This window comes from Eptatretus burgeri, chromosome 2 (assembly GCF_056783735.1).
Source record: "Eptatretus burgeri isolate ZD-2024b chromosome 2, Ebu_testis_v1, whole genome shotgun sequence".
Taxonomy (NCBI): domain Eukaryota; kingdom Metazoa; phylum Chordata; class Myxini; order Myxiniformes; family Myxinidae; genus Eptatretus; species Eptatretus burgeri.
This window is the reverse complement of record NC_140962.1, coordinates 130986176-131009881: the sequence shown is the minus strand read 5'-3', so window position 1 is coordinate 131009881 and position 23706 is coordinate 130986176. Positions and strand designations below refer to the sequence as shown.

Sequence of the window (23706 nt, the reverse complement as noted above, 5' to 3'; positions counted from 1 at the left end):
GGAAATTCAAACAAGGAATGAAATTCAAAGTAAAGAGAAAATTCTTACAAGTAAGGGAATTTATCCTTATGATTATATGGATTCATTTATGAGATTTAAAGAAACACAACTTCCTTCAAAAGAAAGTTTCTATAATAAAATTTATGAAGAAGATATCAGTGATAAGGAATATAAACACGCACAAGAAATATGGAAAATATTTAAAATAAAGAACCTTGGAGAATATCATGATTTATATCTAAAAACAGATGTTTTATTGTTAGCTGATGTGTTTGAAGCTTTTAGATCACTCTGTCATGATAAAAATTGTTATGGATTAGATCCTGCCCACTATTTCACAGCTCCTGGTTTAGCTTGGAGTGCAATGTTGAAAATGACAAAACAAGATATAGATTTAATCAGCGATGTTGATATGCTTTTGATGATTGAGAAGTCCAAGAGAGGTGGAATATCACAAGTATGTTCAAAAAGATATGCTAAAGCAAATAATAAATACCTTCCAAATTATGATAGTGAAAAAGATAGTAATTATTTGATGTATTTTGATGCTAATAATTTGTATGGATGGGCAATGTCTCAATCTCTGCCTTATGGTAAATTTGAGTGGGTGGAAGAAAAGGATTATGAAAAGGCTTTGATCAATATTGTTATTTCTTTTCAAGAGGATTTGAATGACGAAGAAGAAGGTTATTATTTTGAAGTTGATTTGAGGTACCCGAGTGATCTTCATAATAAGCATAAAGACCTTCCTTTTGCATGTGAGTAAGAAACCCCAAAGAAAGAATGGTTCAGTGATTATCATAAAAGTTTTAATATTAAAGGCAAATCAACAGAAAAGTTATTAACAACATTCTATGATAAAGAGGGATATGTTTTGCATCAGAGAAGCTTAAAACAGTTTTTGAGAGAAGGATTGAGAGTAGCTAAAATTCATAGAGTTTGAAAATTTAAACAAAGTCCTTGGGTGAAAAAGTATATTCAATTCAATACAGATATGAGAGCAAATACAAAAGTAAAATTTGAAGGGGACTTTTATAAATTAATGACTAATGCTGTATTTGGAAAGACTATGGAAAATGTTAGAAACAGGCAAAACATTAGATTCGCAACATCTTGGAAAGAGGCTTCGAGATTGATAAATAAACCAAGTTTTGAGAGAGAAGAGGTTTTTTCAGAGAACTTTTCTGCAATTCATATGAAAAAGGAAAGTATTGTAATGGATAAACCAATTTATATTGGAACAGCAGTTCTTGATTTATCAAAGATATTGATGTATGATTATTTGTATAATGACTTCAAGAAAGAGTATGGTGAAAATGTTTCATTGTTGTATATGGACACTGATAGTTTTATCCTAGATATAAAAACTGATGATGTTTATAAAGATATGAAGAAAAATATTGGAGTATATGATACAAGTAATTTCAGCAAGAAGAGTGAGTTATTTTCCAAAAAGAATGAAAAGGTTATTGGTAAGTTTAAGGATGAGTTGGGTGGAAAAGTAATGAGTGAGTTTATTGAATTGAGAGCAAAGGAATATGCTTATAAGTATGGTGATCAGATTGATAAGAGGTTAAAGGGAATAAAGAAATATGTAATAAAGAAATCAATAACTTTTAGAAATTATTATAATTGTTTGATGAATAAGAAAGAAGAATATAGGAAAATGAATACAATAAGAAGTTATAAACATAACATATATAGTGAAGAAGTAAATAAAAAGGCATTAGGAGCCTTTGATGATAAGAGATTTTTTTTCGATAATGGAATAGATTGTGTTCCATATGGATATTGTATGATAGAGTGTATAGAATAGATTGTGTTTTAACGATAGGAAGATGGGTTAGGGTTTTTTAAGGGCTATTGCTGCATTTTTTCGCAATGTATAAATGGTCAAACCAAGTATTAATCAAACTAAAGAGTGGAGAAAATCTCAGTCTTGGTATATAAATGGAAAACATAATGAATGTGAAAAATATCAAATAAGTCTTATTGAAAACATAACTAAAACAAAGGTAAATAAAACAAATAAGCGAATCAATTTAAAAACTAGTAAGTTAGAGGATGTAAAGAAAAAATGAATATCCTTGAATGGACTGAAAACTTTGATGGTTATCAATTGAACAATGAAAAAACAATATACTATAATCTCAAAATGATATGTGGCTCAGGAGGTGGTCAAACAAGAGCATTAAGAGAAGTTTATCATTTCTTCATGGCACAAAAGGGGTATCTTAAAAAATATAAAGATTCACATGTTTTGTTTTTCAATATTTTAGATGGGGATTATTGTGCAAAGAAAATTAATCTATTGAAGGAATTTGAGAATGAACAAATCTTTATAGGTTCAATGAGTGAGCTAAACAATATGCATTGGTTATTTGATAAAGAGTGTCCCAAGGCTTAGACGTTTCAGATATTTCTTAAGAATCACCTTTAACAAATCACATTACAACTTTGCTACTTGAACAAATCTTTATCTTATTGCATGGGTTATTTGAAAAAAAAGTGTCCCCAGGTTAAAAGGGGAGACAAATAAATATACCTTGGGATAAAAAGGGGGTTTATTTTTTGGGAAAAAAATATGAATCGCTGAAAATCCCCCATTCATTTACATGGGGAAAAGTGAGCCAGAATCAGTATATTCACCCTACTGCAAGCTATCTATGGAACATGCACTTCCCGAGATAACTGAGCTGAAGGACCTGAATGATGAGTGCGATAATGGTTTCCAGATTCCCAACACGATACAGCACAATATCTCTAAAGGTTATGGATGGATTCAAACGAAATTTGGTGGACAGGTTGGGAGTGCCATGAGGAAGAACTGCTTCATTTTTGGTGAAGATCCAAATCCAAATCTTGATACTAGAATTATTTAATTTTTAACTGATTCTTCACCATTGAGAGATGGGGCCAAACTAATGTTGCATGATACCTCAATAGGTTGAGGAAGGATTCAGATGAAACTTAGTGGACAGGATGGGTGTGTGACAAGGACTAATCGATTCTATTTTGGTGAAGATCTGAATCTGGATCCGGACTCGAGATTTTTTCAGGTGATTCTTCACCGTTGAGAGACGGGGCCAAAAACAATATATAGCATGTTATCTCTAAAAGTTGTGGATGACTTGTGACAAAACGAGGTGGAAGAGTCGGTTAGGTGATGAGAACAAGCCAATTCGATTTTGGTTAAGGTCAGGAATCAGATCCGACCTATCAGTGGCAGACAAAATGTAAACTGTTCAGCCTGGCGGAGGGATACGCTCTGCCGAGTGCCATTCCGTTTCGCCAAGTTGTCACTCGATGAGTGGTTTTTCATTTGTCTGATTTTTTTTTCGTTTTTTTTCTACGTGAGGTCAATTAAAGCCTGGAGTCGAGGCGCCTCCACACACGGACTTGAATACAGACAAGGGGAAAATAAAGGAAAGAAAACCCTCCCTTTATTCCAGCACTTAGCTGTCCAGAGATGGTACTTGTTGAATTTTGAGGTCGAGCCCCTTCGTCCTGTGCAGGAAGATGCGCCCAAAATGGCGCCGAGCCGCTCTCTGGGCAGGAAAACGTACGTGAGGTAATTCGTGAGGTGGTATTCAACACGAGAGCTCACCTTCCGCCGTGCGACTTTTCATGAACGAATATGCCGAATGTTCCTCTCTGACACGAGGGCTGCTCACAATGATCGCCCACCTTCCTCGTCGACCACACGACGAGACGATGCCTGAGGCCCCGTGATGAGGCCACGAGGCACACTCTTCGTCCCTCCTCAGAAATGCACACACCTCACGGCTCTGCCGAACAGTCAATGACGAGCGTCTTGCCCTGTACGCAGGCAAATTTACAGCACGACACAAGAATCGCGCAGCCATTTCGTCGTGCCGAGAGGAGAGCAAAAACGAGATCCTCCATCTCAGCCATGTTCCTCTCACAACTGTCCTCTGTTTGTTTGTTTCCTTGTCTGTTTGTTTGTCCGCACATAACTTTCGTGTTTTTCTCTGCAACCGCTTGTCAGATTGAGACAAAATTTTGACCATAGGAGCGAATACTTACGTGGAATGTTTTAACGATAATTATGATGATGTCCTTGCTCACGTGGTGTGGCGGCCATGTTGGGAAACGGGGAACAATTGAACCTCTGTGTCTCTGAAACCACAACAAAGAAAAAATTGCAACTTGGCACATGGCAAGTACACTTCGTGTGGAATAAGATTGATTTTATGATGTCATAGGTGCCTTCGTTATGACGTCATAATTCCAAACGTAGAATATGACATTTGATCTATGAAAAATTTGAGGGTCATTTTGGGATTAATTGGTCCACAGAAAAAAAAAAATGATGAAGTCATCGGTCACATGATTCAGCAACCATATATTTTTTTAATGAAATTTCAAAAATCTTCTCTGAAACGACTTAACAGATTGAGGTGAAACTTCCCATGTATGATCGACTATCCATGAGGAACAAAACGTTTGCACATACAACATCATTGGTCACATGGTTTGGCAGCCATATTGAATTTACCCAAAAACCTTCAAACATCTTCTTCTCCAGAAAGGATGGACAGATCTCAGGGAAACTTCACACAAATGTTCAACAAGCCTTGGGGATACCAGAGAATTCACCAATAACAATTGATGTCACATGGTCTGTCAGCCATATTGGATTGAGCGAAAATCTTTATTGAAATTATTTCTCTTGAACCACTTAATTGATCGATGTGAAACGTCAAAATTATGATCTCGAACTGATGGGGAATATATACATATTTTAAATTTCAACCTGCTCTGACACATGGTCTGACAGCCAGATTTTTTTTTTTTTAAACGAGGTTCTTTTTGATTTTTTTTGTTGTTGTTGAATTTAGCTCAATTGAATAATGACAAACGCCATGGGTCAGAATCAAGTGTCCGATCAAAGCGGGGTTACATTAAAGCGGGACAACTTGGGACCCGGTCATCACGGCCAGCAGTTATAAAGTGGCAGTTCCAGTTATGTCTCATTAATTATGTAACACACAACACGACACAAACAACACACAAACACCACACAAAACAAGTCGTGCAGATGATCTAAAATCTCTGATTGCTCTTTTACTAATTATTTTAACCCATTAGAATGACGGTAACCCCCGAATCTAATTATTTTACCCCATTAGAATGACGGTAACCCCCGAATCTAATTATTTTACCCCATTAGAATGTCGGTAACCCCCGAATCTCACCGCCAGCCTGAAACACAAACTCACACCAAAACCCGATCAGGGGTGTGATCCATGACCATCAATTCGCTTTGGCTTGCCGAGCCAGCCAATCTTTATCAACCATTTCGTTGGAGTGCAGGTTTGAGTGCTTAAGTCACTTGGCGAGCGCTGTCCAAGCTGAATGGGAACTGACTACACCTCAGCACATGTACTCGGCGGAGGACCCTCCTTCTGGATCTGCCATTGTTGTAATGAAGAAAGATAATTTCGGGTGAATTTTAACATTTTTTTAACGGAATAATTTTCCCCTTTTCAGCACCGCAAGGGTAGTTTCGTTTTATCCCCGGGACAGGTTCTGATTTAAAAAACTTCAAAGTTCTGTTGTGCGCATGGGTTGGTCCATTTACTCATGAGGAGTGTTTCGTTATCGTACAATAAATTGTGGTGTGGATTTGTCAAACAATATCGATGTGTATTAACATTAGGAATTATACGTGTTTTATTATTATTACTGTTGCATTTGTGTACATTAACCCTCGTTATCATTACACCTGCTTTCTCAAATAACACTATCGTCACCTCCTCATTTAGTGACAGTCCTGTCTCGTTAAACATCAGGGAAAACATTTTTTAAATCGATTCATCACGTGACACTGCTTTGTTTTCTTACGATGGAGCATTCCCTTTGGGTTGTGTTTACCACCACTCACAAGGCCATTCGTTTTGTCTGCAAAGCGAGATCCCACCCTCGGGGACCCCTTCCTGTCTCAGGACCCCATGCCGAGCAATTGCAGTTGTTGCTTGCTCTGAACGTCTCTTCTTCCTGCAATATATCACCATGAGCTGTCAAGCTCCTGTTCAAATCCCATTCCAGCTTCAGATGAATGAGTTTCCCTCCAAGAATATAAACCATCCTTCCAGTCATAAAATTCAAGTTTATCATCTCCTCCTGCTTCGGATAAAGCACAAGGCTGCAGGTGGCATCACTGGCTGAAGGTGTGGTCGTGCCACTGATGCAATGCCCCAAATGCCAAAGGGTACCGAGTTCACCGACCTGGGAAAGATGAGAAGCTTTCAACCCCACATGGTTTTAATTCAATCGCGACAGGATCTCAAGCTCAAGACCCTGCGATCCCAAGGCACCAGAACCATTAATCCAACACCAAGCAGGTTCAGTTTATCTGTTTGTTGTTTAAATATCAGGGGACAGCGCGAACGCAATCCCCCACTCCCACAAATTGTACGGTCGAGTTTCCCACATTTGGGGAAATCGCAAGGGTCAACCCCCCCGGAATGCAATGGGGGAGTCTCACCATGAGAGAACCGCCTTGTTGATCACGGTATCTCTCCCGTCAGGTAAGTATGAGTTGTTGATTCACGGGATTCCTCCTCTTACTGCGAGCACCGTCTTCCTTCACTGGGAACCATTCACTCCATATCCTGAATATTTATATCAATGGTGAACGTTACAAGAACTTTATAAACACATTCTCATCGGACTATTTGGTTCCATTTTATGATTTAGATATTTGAAGAATTTCTCCCTTCGCTGTTGTTTTCAGTGAATTTAAAAAGTCTTCACGATTTTATCCCTTCTGAGTATTTTTACCCTCGTGTGATGATGCCATGTTTAACTTAGTGACGTCACGACGCCCGTTGTTGAGTCGTGATTTCCCAGCTGGGTTGTTTCCTCGTTCGAACAATCTCTGAATCATTTTGTTCCACGTGGATCGATTTGTTTACTCTCGAGAGAAGATCACAGGAGATTAAATCAGTGGATGCACTCAATAGGACGATGAGGTGTGTGTGTGTGTGGGTGTGTGTGTGTGTGTGTGTTTGTATTTGTGTGTTTGTATGTGTGTGTTTGTGTGTGTGTTTGTTTGTTTGTGTGTGTGTGTGTTTGTATGTGTGTGCGTGTGTTTGTATGTGTGTGTTTGTGTGTGTGTGTTTGTATGTGTGTGTGTGTTTGTATGTGTGTGTGTGTGTTTGTTTGTGTGTATTTGTGTGTGTGTGTATATGTGTGTGTGTGTTTGTATGTGTGTGTTTGTGTGTGTGTGTGTATGTGTGTGTTTGTGTGTGTGTTTGTGTGTGTGTTTGTTTGTTTGTGTGTGTTTGTGTGTGTGTTTGTGTGTGTGTATGTGTGTATGTGTGTGTGTGTTTGTGTGTGTGTGTTTGTTTGTGTGTTTGTGTACATGTGTGTATCTGTGTGTATGTGTGTATTTGTACCTGTGTGTGTGTGTGTGTTTCTGTGTGTGTGTTTGTATGTTTGTGTGTTTGAATGCGTGTGTATGTGTGTGTGTTTGTTTGTGTGTGTGTTTGTACGTGTGTGTGAGTGTATTTGTTTGTGTGTGTGGTGTGTCTGTGTCTTTCTGTGTGTGTGTTCGTATTTGTGAATGTTTGTATGTGTGTGTTTGTTTGTGTGTGTGTGTGTGTGTGTGTGTGTGTGTGTGTGTGTGTGTGTGTGTGTGTGTATGTGTGTGTATGCGTGTGTGTGTGTGTGTGTGTTTGTATGTGTGTGTGTGTGAGTGTATTTGTGTGTGTGTGCGTGTGTGTATGTGTGTGTGTTTTTTGTGTTTGTGTTTCCGTTTATGTGTGTGTGAATGTGCGTGTGTGTATGTGCGCTTCTGTGTTTGTGTGTGTATTTGTATGTGTGTGTTTGTTTGTGTGTGTGTGTGGGTGTGTGTGTATTTGTATGTGTGTGTTTGTGTTTGTGTGTGTGTGTGTGTGTGTGTGTGTGTGTGTGTGTGTGTGTGTGTGTGTGTGTGTGTTTGTCCAAGCAATAACTTTTTCCCCATTTCAGGCTTTGTCATTAAATTTTCAACAAACTGTTATGATGAGAATATGGAGAAAATAATTTGAAAATTGGTTCAAAATGTCAAAGGGCAAAGTCATAGTGATGAGAAATGTCCCTGATGAGCAGCCAATCAAGAGGGAGATGCTCCTTTTTTCACTCACCTGGAATTCACTCAGGTGAGCTTTTGTGACAGAGCAGTTTCTGGAGGTGAGTGAGTCAGTCAGTCCTTAAAAACTTTAGTCATTATCTTTTGAACCAAACACACCATTTTGATGAAAGTTGGCCACAAACTTCATATCTGATGTCTCACGAAGGTGTATTGACCGCAGCAAAATGTGCGTTCGTGGAGGGGTCTAAGGGCGGGGGGGGGGCGGTTGATCCCCCAAATAGGTATTTGCTTTCTTCTCCAAACTGCACACAGAACTTCGATGAACCTTGACCACAACCTTCATCACCCTGGATATACCAAAGCTTGTTCACGACATTAATAAATTCAGAGTTCAGGGTATGAGGGAGGTTTGAGTGTCTGTTCCTCCTGATCCACGTGAGCTTCAGGAAGGGCAGTTCTATGTTTTTTAAAATCGCTGCCGTGTTTCTTTATTTATTTACCGCCAGCAAAGGGACCTGCAACGCTGGGACTCTCCACCTATCCTACCCTCCCTCCTTCCTACCTACCCCTTCCTTCCACTCATACCACCCCCTCCGTGCAGACAGCCACCCCACTCCCACCGCCACCTCCACCCTTTCCTTCCCTTTATCTCCACATCCCCCTCCCTTCGGACACTCACATGAGAGTCGGGAGGGAGCGGTTGGGGTGGGAGGAGGCACGTGAGTGGGTGTGAGAAGAGAGTGGAATGGGTGGGGAGAAGCAGGGGGGCGTCAGTCATTTGGGGGTCCATGCATATTTCCCAGTGGGCCCCACCCGCGAGCCCCTTCAATCAATCACACTAAAATACGTGTTTTGACGTCCGTTTGTGTGACGTCCACATGTTCGAGCTTTACTTATGTTATCTCAACCAATGAAACCTGTCATGGAAAAAACAGGTCATATCACATGACAAACGATGTGTTGGCTTCATTTGCCCCCCCCGGGCCCCACTCCTCACCCCTCACCCCTCACCCCTCACCAAGAGTTCCTAAGGTGGGGAGATGCAAATTGTCTTTGTAAATGTGTAACATGTCGCGCCGTCCCCGGCGGTGGTGGGAGAGGGTGTTACGAGTGACGGATCAGAATCCTCAATTGTTTCACGAATAAGTCATTTGTTATTATCATTGCATGTATTTTATTACATTCCCTTTTTTGAGTAACATGGTTTATTCATTGGTTCATGGTGTACCCTGTGTTTCTTTATCCTGAGTAAAACATTTGCATTTGTTCGTCTTGTTTTGAATTTTGCATTGTTGGATTTGCATGTGATACTGTGTGGTGAGGAGTGGGATGTGTGAATTGGCATCAATTCCAATTAAAGGGGCGGAGGAACTCCTTGTGAGCCAACGGAAATCCATATCTTAAAGAATTCAAATTCAGATGAAAGAGAGAATTCAAAGAAAAGAGGAAATTCGAATTAATGAGGAAATTAATGAAGATATTCTAACTGAAGATGAAATACTAATTATAAAGAAAATTCGAACAATGAATGAAATTCTAACTAAAGAGGAAATTCTGATTAAAGATGAAATTCTGATTAAAGAAGGAATTCTCACGAGAGAGGAAATTCAAACAAGGAATGAAATTCAAAGTAAAGAGAAAATTCTTACAAGTAAGGGAATTTATCCTTATGATTATATGGATTCATTTATGAGATTTAAAGAAACACAACTTCCTTCAAAAGAAAGTTTCTATAATAAAATTTATGAAGAAGATATCAGTGATAAGGAATATAAACACGCACAAGAAATATGGAAAATATTTAAAATAAAGAACCTTGGAGAATATCATGATTTATATCTAAAAACAGATGTTTTATTGTTAGCTGATGTGTTTGAAGCTTTTAGATCACTCTGTCATGATAAAAATTGTTATGGATTAGATCCTGCCCACTATTTCACAGCTCCTGGTTTAGCTTGGAGTGCAATGTTGAAAATGACAAAACAAGATATAGATTTAATCAGCGATGTTGATATGCTTTTGATGATTGAGAAGTCCAAGAGAGGTGGAATATCACAAGTATGTTCAAAAGATATGCTAAAGCAAATAATAAATACCTTCCAAATTATGATAGTGAAAAAGATAGTAATTATTTGATGTATTTTGATGCTAATAATTTGTATGGATGGGCAATGTCTCAATCTCTGCCTTATGGTAAATTTGAGTGGGTGGAAGAAAAGGATTATGAAAAGGCTTTGATCAATATTGTTATTTCTTTTCAAGAGGATTTGAATGACGAAGAAGAAGGTTATTATTTTGAAGTTGATTTGAGGTACCCGAGTGATCTTCATAATAAGCATAAAGACCTTCCTTTTGCATGTGAGTAAGAAACCCCAAAGAAAGAATGGTTCAGTGATTATCATAAAAGTTTTAATATTAAAGGCAAATCAACAGAAAAGTTATTAACAACATTCTATGATAAAGAGGGATATGTTTTGCATCAGAGAAGCTTAAAACAGTTTTTGAGAGAAGGATTGAGAGTAGCTAAAATTCATAGAGTTTGAAAATTTAAACAAAGTCCTTGGGTGAAAAAGTATATTCAATTCAATACAGATATGAGAGCAAATACAAAAGTAAAATTTGAAGGGGACTTTTATAAATTAATGACTAATGCTGTATTTGGAAAGACTATGGAAAATGTTAGAAACAGGCAAAACATTAGATTCGCAACATCTTGGAAAGAGGCTTCGAGATTGATAAATAAACCAAGTTTTGAGAGAGAAGAGGTTTTTTCAGAGAACTTTTCTGCAATTCATATGAAAAAGGAAAGTATTGTAATGGATAAACCAATTTATATTGGAACAGCAGTTCTTGATTTATCAAAGATATTGATGTATGATTATTTGTATAATGACTTCAAGAAAGAGTATGGTGAAAATGTTTCATTGTTGTATATGGACACTGATAGTTTTATCCTAGATATAAAAACTGATGATGTTTATAAAGATATGAAGAAAAATATTGGAGTATATGATACAAGTAATTTCAGCAAGAAGAGTGAGTTATTTTCCAAAAAGAATGAAAAGGTTATTGGTAAGTTTAAGGATGAGTTGGGTGGAAAAGTAATGAGTGAGTTTATTGAATTGAGAGCAAAGGAATATGCTTATAAGTATGGTGATCAGATTGATAAGAGGTTAAAGGGAATAAAGAAATATGTAATAAAGAAATCAATAACTTTTAGAAATTATTATAATTGTTTGATGAATAAGAAAGAAGAATATAGGAAAATGAATACAATAAGAAGTTATAAACATAACATATATAGTGAAGAAGTAAATAAAAAGGCATTAGGAGCCTTTGATGATAAGAGATTTATTTTAGATAATGGAATAGATTGTGTTCCATATGGATATTGTATGATAGAGTGTATAGAATAGATTGTGTTTTAACGATAGGAAGATGGGTTAGGGTTTTTTAAGGGCTATCGCCGCATTTTTTCGCAATGTATAAATGGTCAAACCAAGTATTAATCAAACTAAAGAGTGGAGAAAATCTCAGCCTTGGTATATAAATGGAAAACATAATGAATGTGAAAAATATCAAATAAGTCTTATTGAAAACATAACTAAAACAAAGGTAAATAAAACAAATAAGCGAATCAATTTAAAAACTAGTAAGTTAGAGGATGTAAAGAAAAAATGAATATCCTTGAATGGACTGAAAACTTTGATGGTTATCAATTGAACAATGAAAAAACAATATACTATAATCTCAAAATGATATGTGGCTCAGGAGGTGGTCAAACAAGAGCATTAAGAGAAGTTTATCATTTCTTCATGGCACAAAAGGGGTATCTTAAAAAATATAAAGATTCACATGTTTTGTTTTTCAATATTTTAGATGGGGATTATTGTGCAAAGAAAATTAATCTATTGAAGGAATTTGAGAATGAACAAATCTTTATAGGTTCAATGAGTGAGCTAAACAATATGCATTGGTTATTTGATAAAGAGTGTCCCAAGGCTTAGACGTTTCAGATATTTCTTAAGAATCACCTTTAACAAATCACATTACTACTTTGCTACTTGAACAAATCTTTATCTTATTGCATGGGTTATTTGAAAAAAAAGTGTCCCCAGGTTAAAAGGGGAGACAAATAAATATACCTTGGGATAAAAAGGGGGTTTATTTTTTTGGGAAAAAAATATGAATCGCTGAAAATCCCCCATTCATTTACATGGGGAAAAGTGAGCCAGAATCAGTATATTCACCCTACTGCGAGCTATCTATGGAACATGCACTTCCCGAGATAACTGAGCTGAAGGACCTGAATGATGAGTGCGATAATGGTTTCCAGATTCCCAACACGATACAGCACAATATCTCTAAAGGTTATGGATGGATTCAAACGAAATTTGGTGGACAGGTTGGGAGTGCCATGAGGAAGAACTGCTTCATTTTTGGTGAAGATCCAAATCCAAATCTTGATACTAGAATTATTTAATTTTTAACTGATTCTTCACCATTGAGAGATGGGGCCAAACTGATGTTGCATGATACCTCAATAGGTTGAGGAAGGATTCAGATGAAACTTAGTGGACAGGATGGGTGTGTGACAAGGACTAATTGATTCTATTTTGGTGAAGATCTGAATCTGGATCCGGACTCGAGATTTTTTCAGGTGATTCTTCACCGTTGAGAGACGGGGCCAAAAACAATATATAGCATGTTATCTCTAAAAGTTGTGGATGACTTGTGACAAAACGAGGTGGAAGAGTCGGTTAGGTGATGAGAACAAGCCAATTCGATTTTGGTTAAGGTCCGGAATCAGATCCGACCTATCAGTGGCATACAAAATGTAAACTGTTCAGCCTGGCGGAGGGATACGCTCTGCCAAGTGCCATTCCGTTTCGCCAAGTTGTCACTCGATGAGTGGTTTTTCATTTGTCTGATTTTTTTTTCGTTTTTTTTCTACGTGAGGTCAATTAAAGCCTGGAGTCGAGGCGCCTCCACACACGGACTTGAATACAGACAAGGGGAAATAAAGGAAAGAAAACCCTCCCTTTATTCCAGCACTTAGCTGTCCAGAGATGGTACTTGTTGAATTTTGAGGTCGAGCCCCTTCGTCCTGTGCAGGAAGATGTGCCCAAAATGGCGCCGAGCCGCTCTCTGGGCAGGAAAACGTACGTGAGGTAATTCGTGAGGTGGTATTCAACACGAGAGCTCACCTTCCGCCGTGCGACTTTTCATGAACAAATATGCCGAATGTTCCTCTCTGACACGAGGGCTGCTCACAATGATCGCCCACCTTCCTCGTCGAACACACGACGAGACGATGCCTGAGGCCCCGTGATGAGGCCACGAGGCACACTCTTCGTCCCTCCTCAGAAATGCACACACCTCACGGCTCTGCCGAACAGTCAATGACGAGCATCTTGCCCTGTACGCAGGCAAATTTACAGCACGACACAAGAATCGCGCAGCCATTTCGTCGTGCCGAGAGGAGAGCAAAAACGAGATCCTCCGTCTCAGCCATGTTCCTCTCACAACTGTCCTCTGTTTGTTTGTTTCCTTGTCTGTTTGTTTGTCCGCACATAACTTTCGTGTTTTTCTCTGCAACCGCTTGTCAGATTGAGACAAAATTTTGACCATAGGAGCGAATACTTACGTGGAATGTTTTAACGATAATTATGATGATGTCCTTGCTCACGTGGTGTGGCGGCCATGTTGGGAAACGGGGAACAATTGAACCTCTGTGTCTCTGAAACCACAACAAAGAAAAAATTGCAACTTGGCACATGGCAAGTACACTTCGTGTGGAATAAGATTGATTTTATGATGTCATAGGTGCCTTCGTTATGACGTCATAATTCCAAACGTAGAATATGACATTTGATCTATGAAAAATTTGAGGGTCATTTTGGGATTAATTGGTCCACAGAAAAAAAAAAAATGATGAAGTCATCGGTCACATGATTCAGCAACCATATATTTTTTTTAATGAAATTTCAAAAATCTTCTCTGAAACGACTTAACAGATTGAGGTGAAACTTCCCATGTATGATCGACTATCCATGAGGAACAAAACGTTTGCACATACAACATCATTGGTCACATGGTTTGGCAGCCATATTGAATTTACCCAAAAACCTTCAAACATCTTCTTCTCCAGAAAGGATCGACAGATCTCGGGGAAACTTCACACAAATGTTCAACAAGCCTTGGGGATACCAGAGAATTCACCAATAACAATTGATGTCACATGGTCTGTCAGCCATATTGGATTGAGCGAAAATCTTTATTGAAATTATTTCTCTTGAACCACTTAATTGATCGATGTGAAACGTCAAAATTATGATCTCGAACTGATGGGGAATATATACAGATTTTAAATTTCAACCTGCTCTGACACATGGTCTGACAGCCAGATTTTTTTTTTTTTAAACGAGGTTCTTTTTGATTTTTTTTGTTGTTGTTGAATTTAGCTCAATTGAATAATGACAAACGCCATGGGTCAGAATCAAGTGTCCGATCAAAGCGGGGTTACATTAAAGCGGGACAACTTGGGACCCGGTCATCACGGCCAGCAGTTATAAAGTGGCAGTTCCAGTTATGTCTCATTAATTATGTAACACACAACACGACACAAACAACACACAAACACCACACAAAACAAGTCGTGCAGATGATCTAAAATCTCTGATTGCTCTATTACTAATTATTTTAACCCATTAGAATGACGGTAACCCCCGAATCTAATTATTTTACCCATTAGAATGACGGTAACCCCCGAATCTAATTATTTTACCCCATTAGAATGTCGGTAACCCCCGAATCTCACCGCCAGCCTGAAACACAAACTCACACCAAAACCCGATCAGGGGTGTGATCCATGACCATCATTTCGCTTTGGCTTGCCGAGCCAGCCAATCTTTATCAACCATTTCGTTGGAGTGCAGGTTTGAGTGCTTAAGTCACTTGGCGAGCGCTGTCCAAGCTGAATGGGAACTGACTACACCTCAGCACATGTACTCGGCGGAGGACCCTCCTTCTGGATCTGACATTGTTGCAATGAAGAAAGATAATTTCGGGTGAATTTTAACATTTTTTTAACGGAATAATTTTCCCCTTTTCAGCACCGCAAGGGTAGTTTCGTTTTATCCCCGGGACAGGTTCTGATTTAAAAAACTTCAAAGTTCTGTTGTGCGCATGGGTTGGTCCATTTACTCATGAGGAGTGTTTCGTTATCGTACAATAAATTGTGGTGTGGATTTGTCAAACAATATCGATGTGTATTAACATTAGGAATTATACGTGTTTGATTATTATTACTGTTGCATTTGTGTACATTAACCCTCGTTATCATTACACCTGCTTTCTCAAATAACACTATCGTCACCTCCTCATTTAGTGACAGTCCTGTCTCGTTAAACATCAGGGAAAACATTTTTTAAATCGATTCATCACGTGACACTGCTTTGTTTTCTTACGATGGAGCATTCCCTTTGGGTTGTGTTTACCACCACTAACAAGGCCATTCGTTTTGTCTGCAAAGCGAGATCCCACCCTCGGGGACCCCTTCCTGTCTCAGGACCCCATGCCGAGCAATTGCAGTTGTTGCTTGCTCTGAACGTCTCTTCTTCCTGCAATATATCACCATGAGCTGTCAAGCTCCTGTTCAAATCCCATTCCAGCTTCAGATGAATGAGTTTCCCTCCAAGAATATAAACCATCCTTCCAGTCATAAAATTCAAGTTTATCATCTCCTCCTGCTTCGGATAAAGCACAAGGCTGCAGGTGGCATCACTGGCTGAAGGTGTGGTCGTGCCACTGATGCAATGCCCCAAATGCCAAAGGGTACCGAGTTCACCGACCTGGGAAAGATGAGAAGCTTTCAACCCCACATGGTTTTAATTCAATGGCGACAGGATCTCAAGCTCAAGACCCTGCGATCCCAAGGCACCAGAACCATTAATACAACACCAAGCAGGTTCAGTTTATCTGTTTGTTGTTTAAATATCAGGGGACAGCGCGAACGCAGTCCCCCACTCCCACAAATTGTACGGTCGAGTTTCCCACATTTGGGGAAATCGCAAGGGTCAACCCCCCGGAGTGCAATGGGGGAGTCTCACCATGAGAGAACCGCCTTGTTGATCACGGTATCTCTCCCGTCAGGTAAGTATGAGTCGTTCATTCACGGGATTCCTCCTCTTCCTGCGAGCACCGTCTTCCTTCACTGGGAACCATTCACTCCATATCCTGAATATTTATATCAATGGTGAATGTTACAAGAACTTTATAAACACATTCTCATCGGACTATTTGGTTCCATTTTATGATTTAGATATTTGAAGAATTTCTCCCTTCGCTGTTGTTTTCAGTGAATTTAAAAAGTCTTCACGATTTTATCCCTTCTGAGTATTTTTACCCTCGTGTGATGATGCCATGTTTAACTTAGTGACGTCACGACGCCCGTTGTTGAGTCGTGATTTCCCAGCTGGGTTGTTTCCTCGTTCGAACAATCTCTGAATCATTTTGTTCCACGTGGATCGATTTGTTTACTCTCGAGAGAAGATCACAGGAGATTAAATCAGTGGATGCACTCAATAGGACGATGAGGTGTGTGTGTGTGTGGGTGTGTGTGTGTGTGTGTTTGTATTTGTGTGTTTGTATGTGTGTGTTTGTGTGTGTGTTTGTTTGTTTGTGTGTGTGTGTGTTTGTATGTGTGTGCGTGTGTTTGTATGTGTGTGTTTGTGTGTGTGTGTGTTTGTATGTGTGTGTGTGTGTTTGTATGTGTGTGTGTGTGTTTGTTTGTGTGTATTTGTGTGTGTGTTTGTATGTGTGTGTGTGTGTTTGTATGTGTGTGTTTGTGTGTGTGTGTGTGTATGTGTGTGTTTGTGTGTGTGTTTGTGTGTGTGTTTGTTTGTTTGTGTGTGTTTGTGTGTGTGTTTGTGTGTGTGTATGTGTGTATGTGTGTGTGTGTTTGTGTGTGTGTGTTTGTTTGTGTGTATGTGTACATGTGTGTATCTGTGTGTATGTGTGTATTTGTACCTGTGTGTGTGTGTGTGTTTCTGTGTGTGTGTTTGTATGTTTGTGTGTTTGAATGCGTGTGTATGTGTGTGTGTTTGTTTGTGTGTGTGTTTGTACGTGTGTGTGAGTGTATTTGTTTGTGTGTGTGGTGTGTCTGGGTGTTTCTGTGTGTGTGTTCGTATTTGTGAATGTTTGTATGTGTGTGTTTGTTTGTGTGTGTGTGTGTGTGTGTGTGTGTGTGTGTGTGTGTATGTGTATGTATGCGTGTGTGTGTGTGTGTGTGTTTGTATGTGTGTGTGTGAGTGTATTTGTGTGTGTGTGCGTGTTTGTATGTGTGTGTGTTTTTTGTGTTTGTGTTTCCGTTTATGTGTGTGTGAATGTGCGTGTGTGTATGTGTGCTTCGGTGTTTGTGTGTGTATTTGTATGTGTGTGTTTGTTTGTGTGTGTGTGTGGGTGTGTGTGTGTATTTGTATGTGTGTGTTTGTGTTTGTGTGTGTGTGTGTGTGTGTGTGTGTGTGTGTGTGTGTGTGTGTGTGTTTGTGTGTGTGTGTGTGTGTGTGTTTGTCCAAGCAATAACTTTTTCCCCATTTCAGGCTTTGTCATTAAATTTTCAACAAACTGTTATGATGAGAATATGGAGAAAATAATTTGAAAATTGGTTCAAAATGTCAAAGGGCAAAGTCATAGTGATGAGAAATGTCCCTGATGAGCAGCCAATCAAGAGGGAGATGCTCCTTTTTTCACTCACCTGGAATTCACTCAGGTGAGCTTTTGTGACAGAGCAGTTTCTGGAGGTGAGTGAGTCAGTCAGTCCTTAAAAACTTTAGTCATTATCTTTTGAACCAAACACACCATTTTGATGAAAGTTGGCCACAAACTTCATATCTGATGTCTCACGAAGGTGTATTGACCGCAGCAAAATGTGCGTTCGTGGAGGGGTCTAAGGGCGGGGGGGGGCGGTTGATCCCCCAAATAGGTATTTGCTTTCTTCTCCAAACTGCACACAGAACTTCGATGAACCTTGACCACAACCTTCATCACCCTGGATATACCAAAGCTTGTTCACGACATTAATAAATTCAGAGTTCAGGGTATGAGGGAGGTTTGAGTGTCTGTTCCTCCTGATCCACGTGAGCTTCAGGAAGGGCAGTTCTATGTTTTTTAAAATCGCTGCCGTGTTTCTTTATTTATTTACCGCCAGCAAAGGGACCTGCAACGCTGGGACTCTCCACCTATCCTACCCTCCCTCCTTCCTACCTACCCCTTCCTTCCACTCATACCACCCCCTCCGTGCAGACAGCCACCCCACTCCCACCGCCACCTCCACCCTTTCCTTCCCTTTATCTCCACATCCCCCTCCCTTCGGACACTCACATGAGAGTCGGGAGGGAGCGGTTGGGGTGGGAGGAGGCACGTGAGTGGGTGTGAGAAGAGAGTGGAATGGGTGGGGAGAAGCAGGGGGGCGTCAGTCATTTGGGGGTCCATGCATATTTCCCAGTGGGCCCCACCCGCGAGCCCCTTCAATCAATCACACTAAAATACGTGTTTTGACGTCCGTTTGTGTGACGTCCACATGTTCGAGCTTTACTTATGTTATCTCAACCAATGAAACCTGTCATGGAAAAAACAGGTCATATCACATGACAAACGATGTGTTGGCTTCATTTGCCCCCCCCGGGCCCCACTCCTCACCCCTCACCCCTCACCCCTCACCAAGAGTTCCTAAGGTGGGGAGATGCAAATTGTCTTTGTAAATGTGTAACATGTCGCGCCGTCCCCGGCGGTGGTGGGAGAGGGTGTTACGAGTGACGGATCAGAATCCTCAATTGTTTCACGAATAAGTCATTTGTTATTATCATTGCATGTATTTTATTACATTCCCTTTTTTGAGTAACATGGTTTATTCATTGGTTCATGGTGTACCCTGTGTTTCTTTATCCTGAGTAAAACATTTGCATTTGTTCGTCTTGTTTTGAATTTTGCATTGTTGGATTTGCATGTGATACTGTGTGGTGAGGAGTGGGATGTGTGAATTGGCATCAATTCCAATTAAGGGGCGGAGGAACTCCTTGTGAGCCAACGGAAATCCATATCTTAAAGAATTCAAATTCAGATGAAAGAGAGAATTCAAAGAAAAGAGGAAATTCGAATTAATGAGGAAATTAATGAAGATATTCTAACTGAAGATGAAATACTAATTATAAAGAAAATTCGAACAATGAATGAAATTCTAACTAAAGAGGAAATTCTGATTAAAGATGAAATTCTGATTAAAGAAGGAATTCTCACGAGAGAGGAAATTCAAACAAGGAATGAAATTCAAAGTAAAGAGAAAATTCTTACAAGTAAGGGAATTTATCCTTATGATTATATGGATTCATTTATGAGATTTAAAGAAACACAACTTCCTTCAAAAGAAAGTTTCTATAATAAAATTTATGAAGAAGATATCAGTGATAAGGAATATAAACACGCACAAGAAATATGGAAAATATTTAAAATAAAGAACCTTGGAGAATATCATGATTTATATCTAAAAACAGATGTTTTATTGTTAGCTGATGTGTTTGAAGCTTTTAGATCACTCTGTCATGATAAAAATTGTTATGGATTAGATCCTGCCCACTATTTCACAGCTCCTGGTTTAGCTTGGAGTGCAATGTTGAAAATGACAAAACAAGATATAGATTTAATCAGCGATGTTGATATGCTTTTGATGATTGAGAAGTCCAAGAGAGGTGGAATATCACAAGTATGTTCAAAAAGATATGCTAAAGCAAATAATAAATACCTTCCAAATTATGATAGTGAAAAAGATAGTAATTATTTGATGTATTTTGATGCTAATAATTTGTATGGATGGGCAATGTCTCAATCTCTGCCTTATGGTAAATTTGAGTGGGTGGAAGAAAAGGATTATGAAAAGGCTTTGATCAATATTGTTATTTCTTTTCAAGAGGATTTGAATGACGAAGAAGAAGGTTATTATTTTGAAGTTGATTTGAGGTACCCGAGTGATCTTCATAATAAGCATAAAGACCTTCCTTTTGCATGTGAGTAAGAAACCCCAAAGAAAGAATGGTTCAGTGATTATCATAAAAGTTTTAATATTAAAGGCAAATCAACAGAAAAGTTATTAACAACATTCTATGATAAAGAGGGATATGTTTTGCATCAGAGAAGCTTAAAACAGTTTTTGAGAGAAGGATTGAGAGTAGCTAAAATTCATAGAGTTTGAAAATTTAAACAAAGTCCTTGGGTGAAAAAGTATATTCAATTCAATACAGATATGAGAGCAAATACAAAAGTAAAATTTGAAGGGGACTTTTATAAATTAATGACTAATGCTGTATTTGGAAAGACTATGGAAAATGTTAGAAACAGGCAAAACATTAGATTCGCAACATCTTGGAAAGAGGCTTCGAGATTGATAAATAAACCAAGTTTTGAGAGAGAAGAGGTTTTTTCAGAGAACTTTTCTGCAATTCATATGAAAAAGGAAAGTATTGTAATGGATAAACCAATTTATATTGGAACAGCAGTTCTTGATTTATCAAAGATATTGATGTATGATTATTTGTATAATGACTTCAAGAAAGAGTATGGTGAAAATGTTTCATTGTTGTATATGGACACTGATAGTTTTATCCTAGATATAAAAACTGATGATGTTTATAAAGATATGAAGAAAAATATTGGAGTATATGATACAAGTAATTTCAGCAAGAAGAGTGAGTTATTTTCCAAAAAGAATGAAAAGGTTATTGGTAAGTTTAAGGATGAGTTGGGTGGAAAAGTAATGAGTGAGTTTATTGAATTGAGAGCAAAGGAATATGCTTATAAGTATGGTGATCAGATTGATAAGAGGTTAAAGGGAATAAAGAAATATGTAATAAAGAAATCAATAACTTTTAGAAATTATTATAATTGTTTGATGAATAAGAAAGAAGAATATAGGAAAATGAATACAATAAGAAGTTATAAACATAACATATATAGTGAAGAAGTAAATAAAAAGGCATTAGGAGCCTTTGATGATAAGAGATTTTTTTTCGATAATGGAATAGATTGTGTTCCATATGGATATTGTATGATAGAGTGTATAGAATAGATTGTGTTTTAACGATAGGAAGATGGGTTAGGGTTTTTTAAGGGCTATTGCCGCATTTTTTCGCAATGTATAAATGGTCAAACCAAGTATTAATCAAACTAAAGAGTGGAGAAAATCTCAGTCTTGGTATATAAATGGAAAACATTATGAATGTGAAAAATATCAAATAAGTCTTATTGAAAACATAACTAAAACAAAGGTAAATAAAACAAATAAGCGAATCAATTTAAAAACTAGTAAGTTAGAGGATGTAAAGAAAAAATGAATATCCTTGAATGGACTGAAAACTTTGATGGTTATCAATTGAACAATGAAAAAACAATATACTATAATCTCAAAATGATATGTGGCTCAGGAGGTGGTCAAACAAGAGCATTAAGAGAAGTTTATCATTTCTTCATGGCACAAAAGGGGTATCTTAAAAAATATAAAGATTCACATGTTTTGTTTTTCAATATTTTAGATGGGGATTATTGTGCAAAGAAAATTAATCTATTGAAGGAATTTGAGAATGAACAAATCTTTATAGGTTCAATGAGTGAGCTAAACAATATGCATTGGTTATTTGATAAAGAGTGTCCCAAGGCTTAGACGTTTCAGATATTTCTTAAGAATCACCTTTAACAAATCACATTACAACTTTGCTACTTGAACAAATCTTTATCTTATTGCATGGGTTATTTGAAAAAAAAGTGTCCCCAGGTTAAAAGGGGAGACAAATAAATATACCTTGGGATAAAAAGGGGGTTTATTTTTTTGGGAAAAAAATATGAATCGCTGAAAATCCCCCATTCATTTACATGGGGAAAAGTGAGCCAGAATCAGTATATTCACCCTACTGCAAGCTATCTATGGAACATGCACTTCCCGAGATAACTGAGCTGAAGGACCTGAATGATGAGTGCGATAATGGTTTCCAGATTCCCAACACGATACAGCACAATATCTCTAAAGGTTATGGATGGATTCAAACGAAATTTGGTGGACAGGTTGGGAGTGCCATGAGGAAGAACTGCTTCATTTTTGGTGAAGATCCAAATCCAAATCTTGATACTAGAATTATTTAATTTTTAACTGATTCTTCACCATTGAGAGATGGGGCCAAACTAATGTTGCATGATACCTCAATAGGTTGAGGAAGGATTCAGATGAAACTTAGTGGACAGGATGGGTGTGTGACAAGGACTAATCGATTCTATTTTGGTGAAGATCTGAATCTGGATCCGGACTCGAGATTTTTTCAGGTGATTCTTCACCGTTGAGAGACGGGGCCAAAAACAATATATAGCATGTTATCTCTAAAAGTTGTGGATGACTTGTGACAAAACGAGGTGGAAGAGTCGGTTAGGTGATGAGAACAAGCCAATTCGATTTTGGTTAAGGTCAGGAATCAGATCCGACCTATCAGTGGCAGACAAAATGTAAACTGTTCAGCCTGGCGGAGGGATACGCTCTGCCGAGTGCCATTCCGTTTCGCCAAGTTGTCACTCGATGAGTGGTTTTTCATTTGTCTGATTTTTTTTTCGTTTTTTTTCTACGTGAGGTCAATTAAAGCCTGGAGTCGAGGCGCCTCCACACACGGACTTGAATACAGACAAGGGGAAAATAAAGGAAAGAAAACCCTCCCTTTATTCCAGCACTTAGCTGTCCAGAGATGGTACTTGTTGAATTTTGAGGTCGAGCCCCTTCGTCCTGTGCAGGAAGATGCGCCCAAAATGGCGCCGAGCCGCTCTCTGGGCAGGAAAACGTACGTGAGGTAATTCGTGAGGTGGTATTCAACACGAGAGCTCACCTTCCGCCGTGCGACTTTTCATGAACGAATATGCCGAATGTTCCTCTCTGACACGAGGGCTGCTCACAATGATCGCCCACCTTCCTCGTCGACCACACGACGAGACGATGCCTGAGGCCCCGTGATGAGGCCACGAGGCACACTCTTCGTCCCTCCTCAGAAATGCACACACCTCACGGCTCTGCCGAACAGTCAATGACGAGCGTCTTGCCCTGTACGCAGGCAAATTTACAGCACGACACAAGAATCGCGCAGCCATTTCGTCGTGCCGAGAGGAGAGCAAAAACGAGATCCTCCATCTCAGCCATGTTCCTCTCACAACTGTCCTCTGTTTGTTTGTTTCCTTGTCTGTTTGTTTGTCCGCACATAACTTTCGTGTTTTTCTCTGCAACCGCTTGTCAGATTGAGACAAAATTTTGACCATAGGAGCGAATACTTACGTGGAATGTTTTAACGATAATTATGATGATGTCCTTGCTCACGTGGTGTGGCGGCCATGTTGGGAAACGGGGAACAATTGAACCTCTGTGTCTCTGAAACCACAACAAAGAAAAAATTGCAACTTGGCACATGGCAAGTACACTTCGTGTGGAATAAGATTGATTTTATGATGTCATAGGTGCCTTCGTTATGACGTCATAATTCCAAACGTAGAATATGACATTTGATCTATGAAAAATTTGAGGGTCATTT

At 38.7% G+C, this 23706-nt stretch overlaps 2 non-coding genes across 2 annotated transcripts; both read right to left on the bottom strand.

Moving 5' to 3' along the window:
• Positions 1 to 6398: 6398 nt before the first annotated feature.
• On the bottom strand, positions 6399 to 6562 carry LOC147033145 (U1 spliceosomal RNA). The gene has a single exon (XR_015055628.1). It is a non-coding gene; the product is annotated as a U1 spliceosomal RNA (small nuclear RNA).
• Positions 6563 to 16100: 9538 nt separating this feature from the next.
• Positions 16101 to 16263, bottom strand: LOC147033144 (U1 spliceosomal RNA). Its single transcript, XR_015055631.1, has one exon. It is a non-coding gene; the product is annotated as a U1 spliceosomal RNA (small nuclear RNA).
• Positions 16264 to 23706: the final 7443 nt, after the last annotated feature.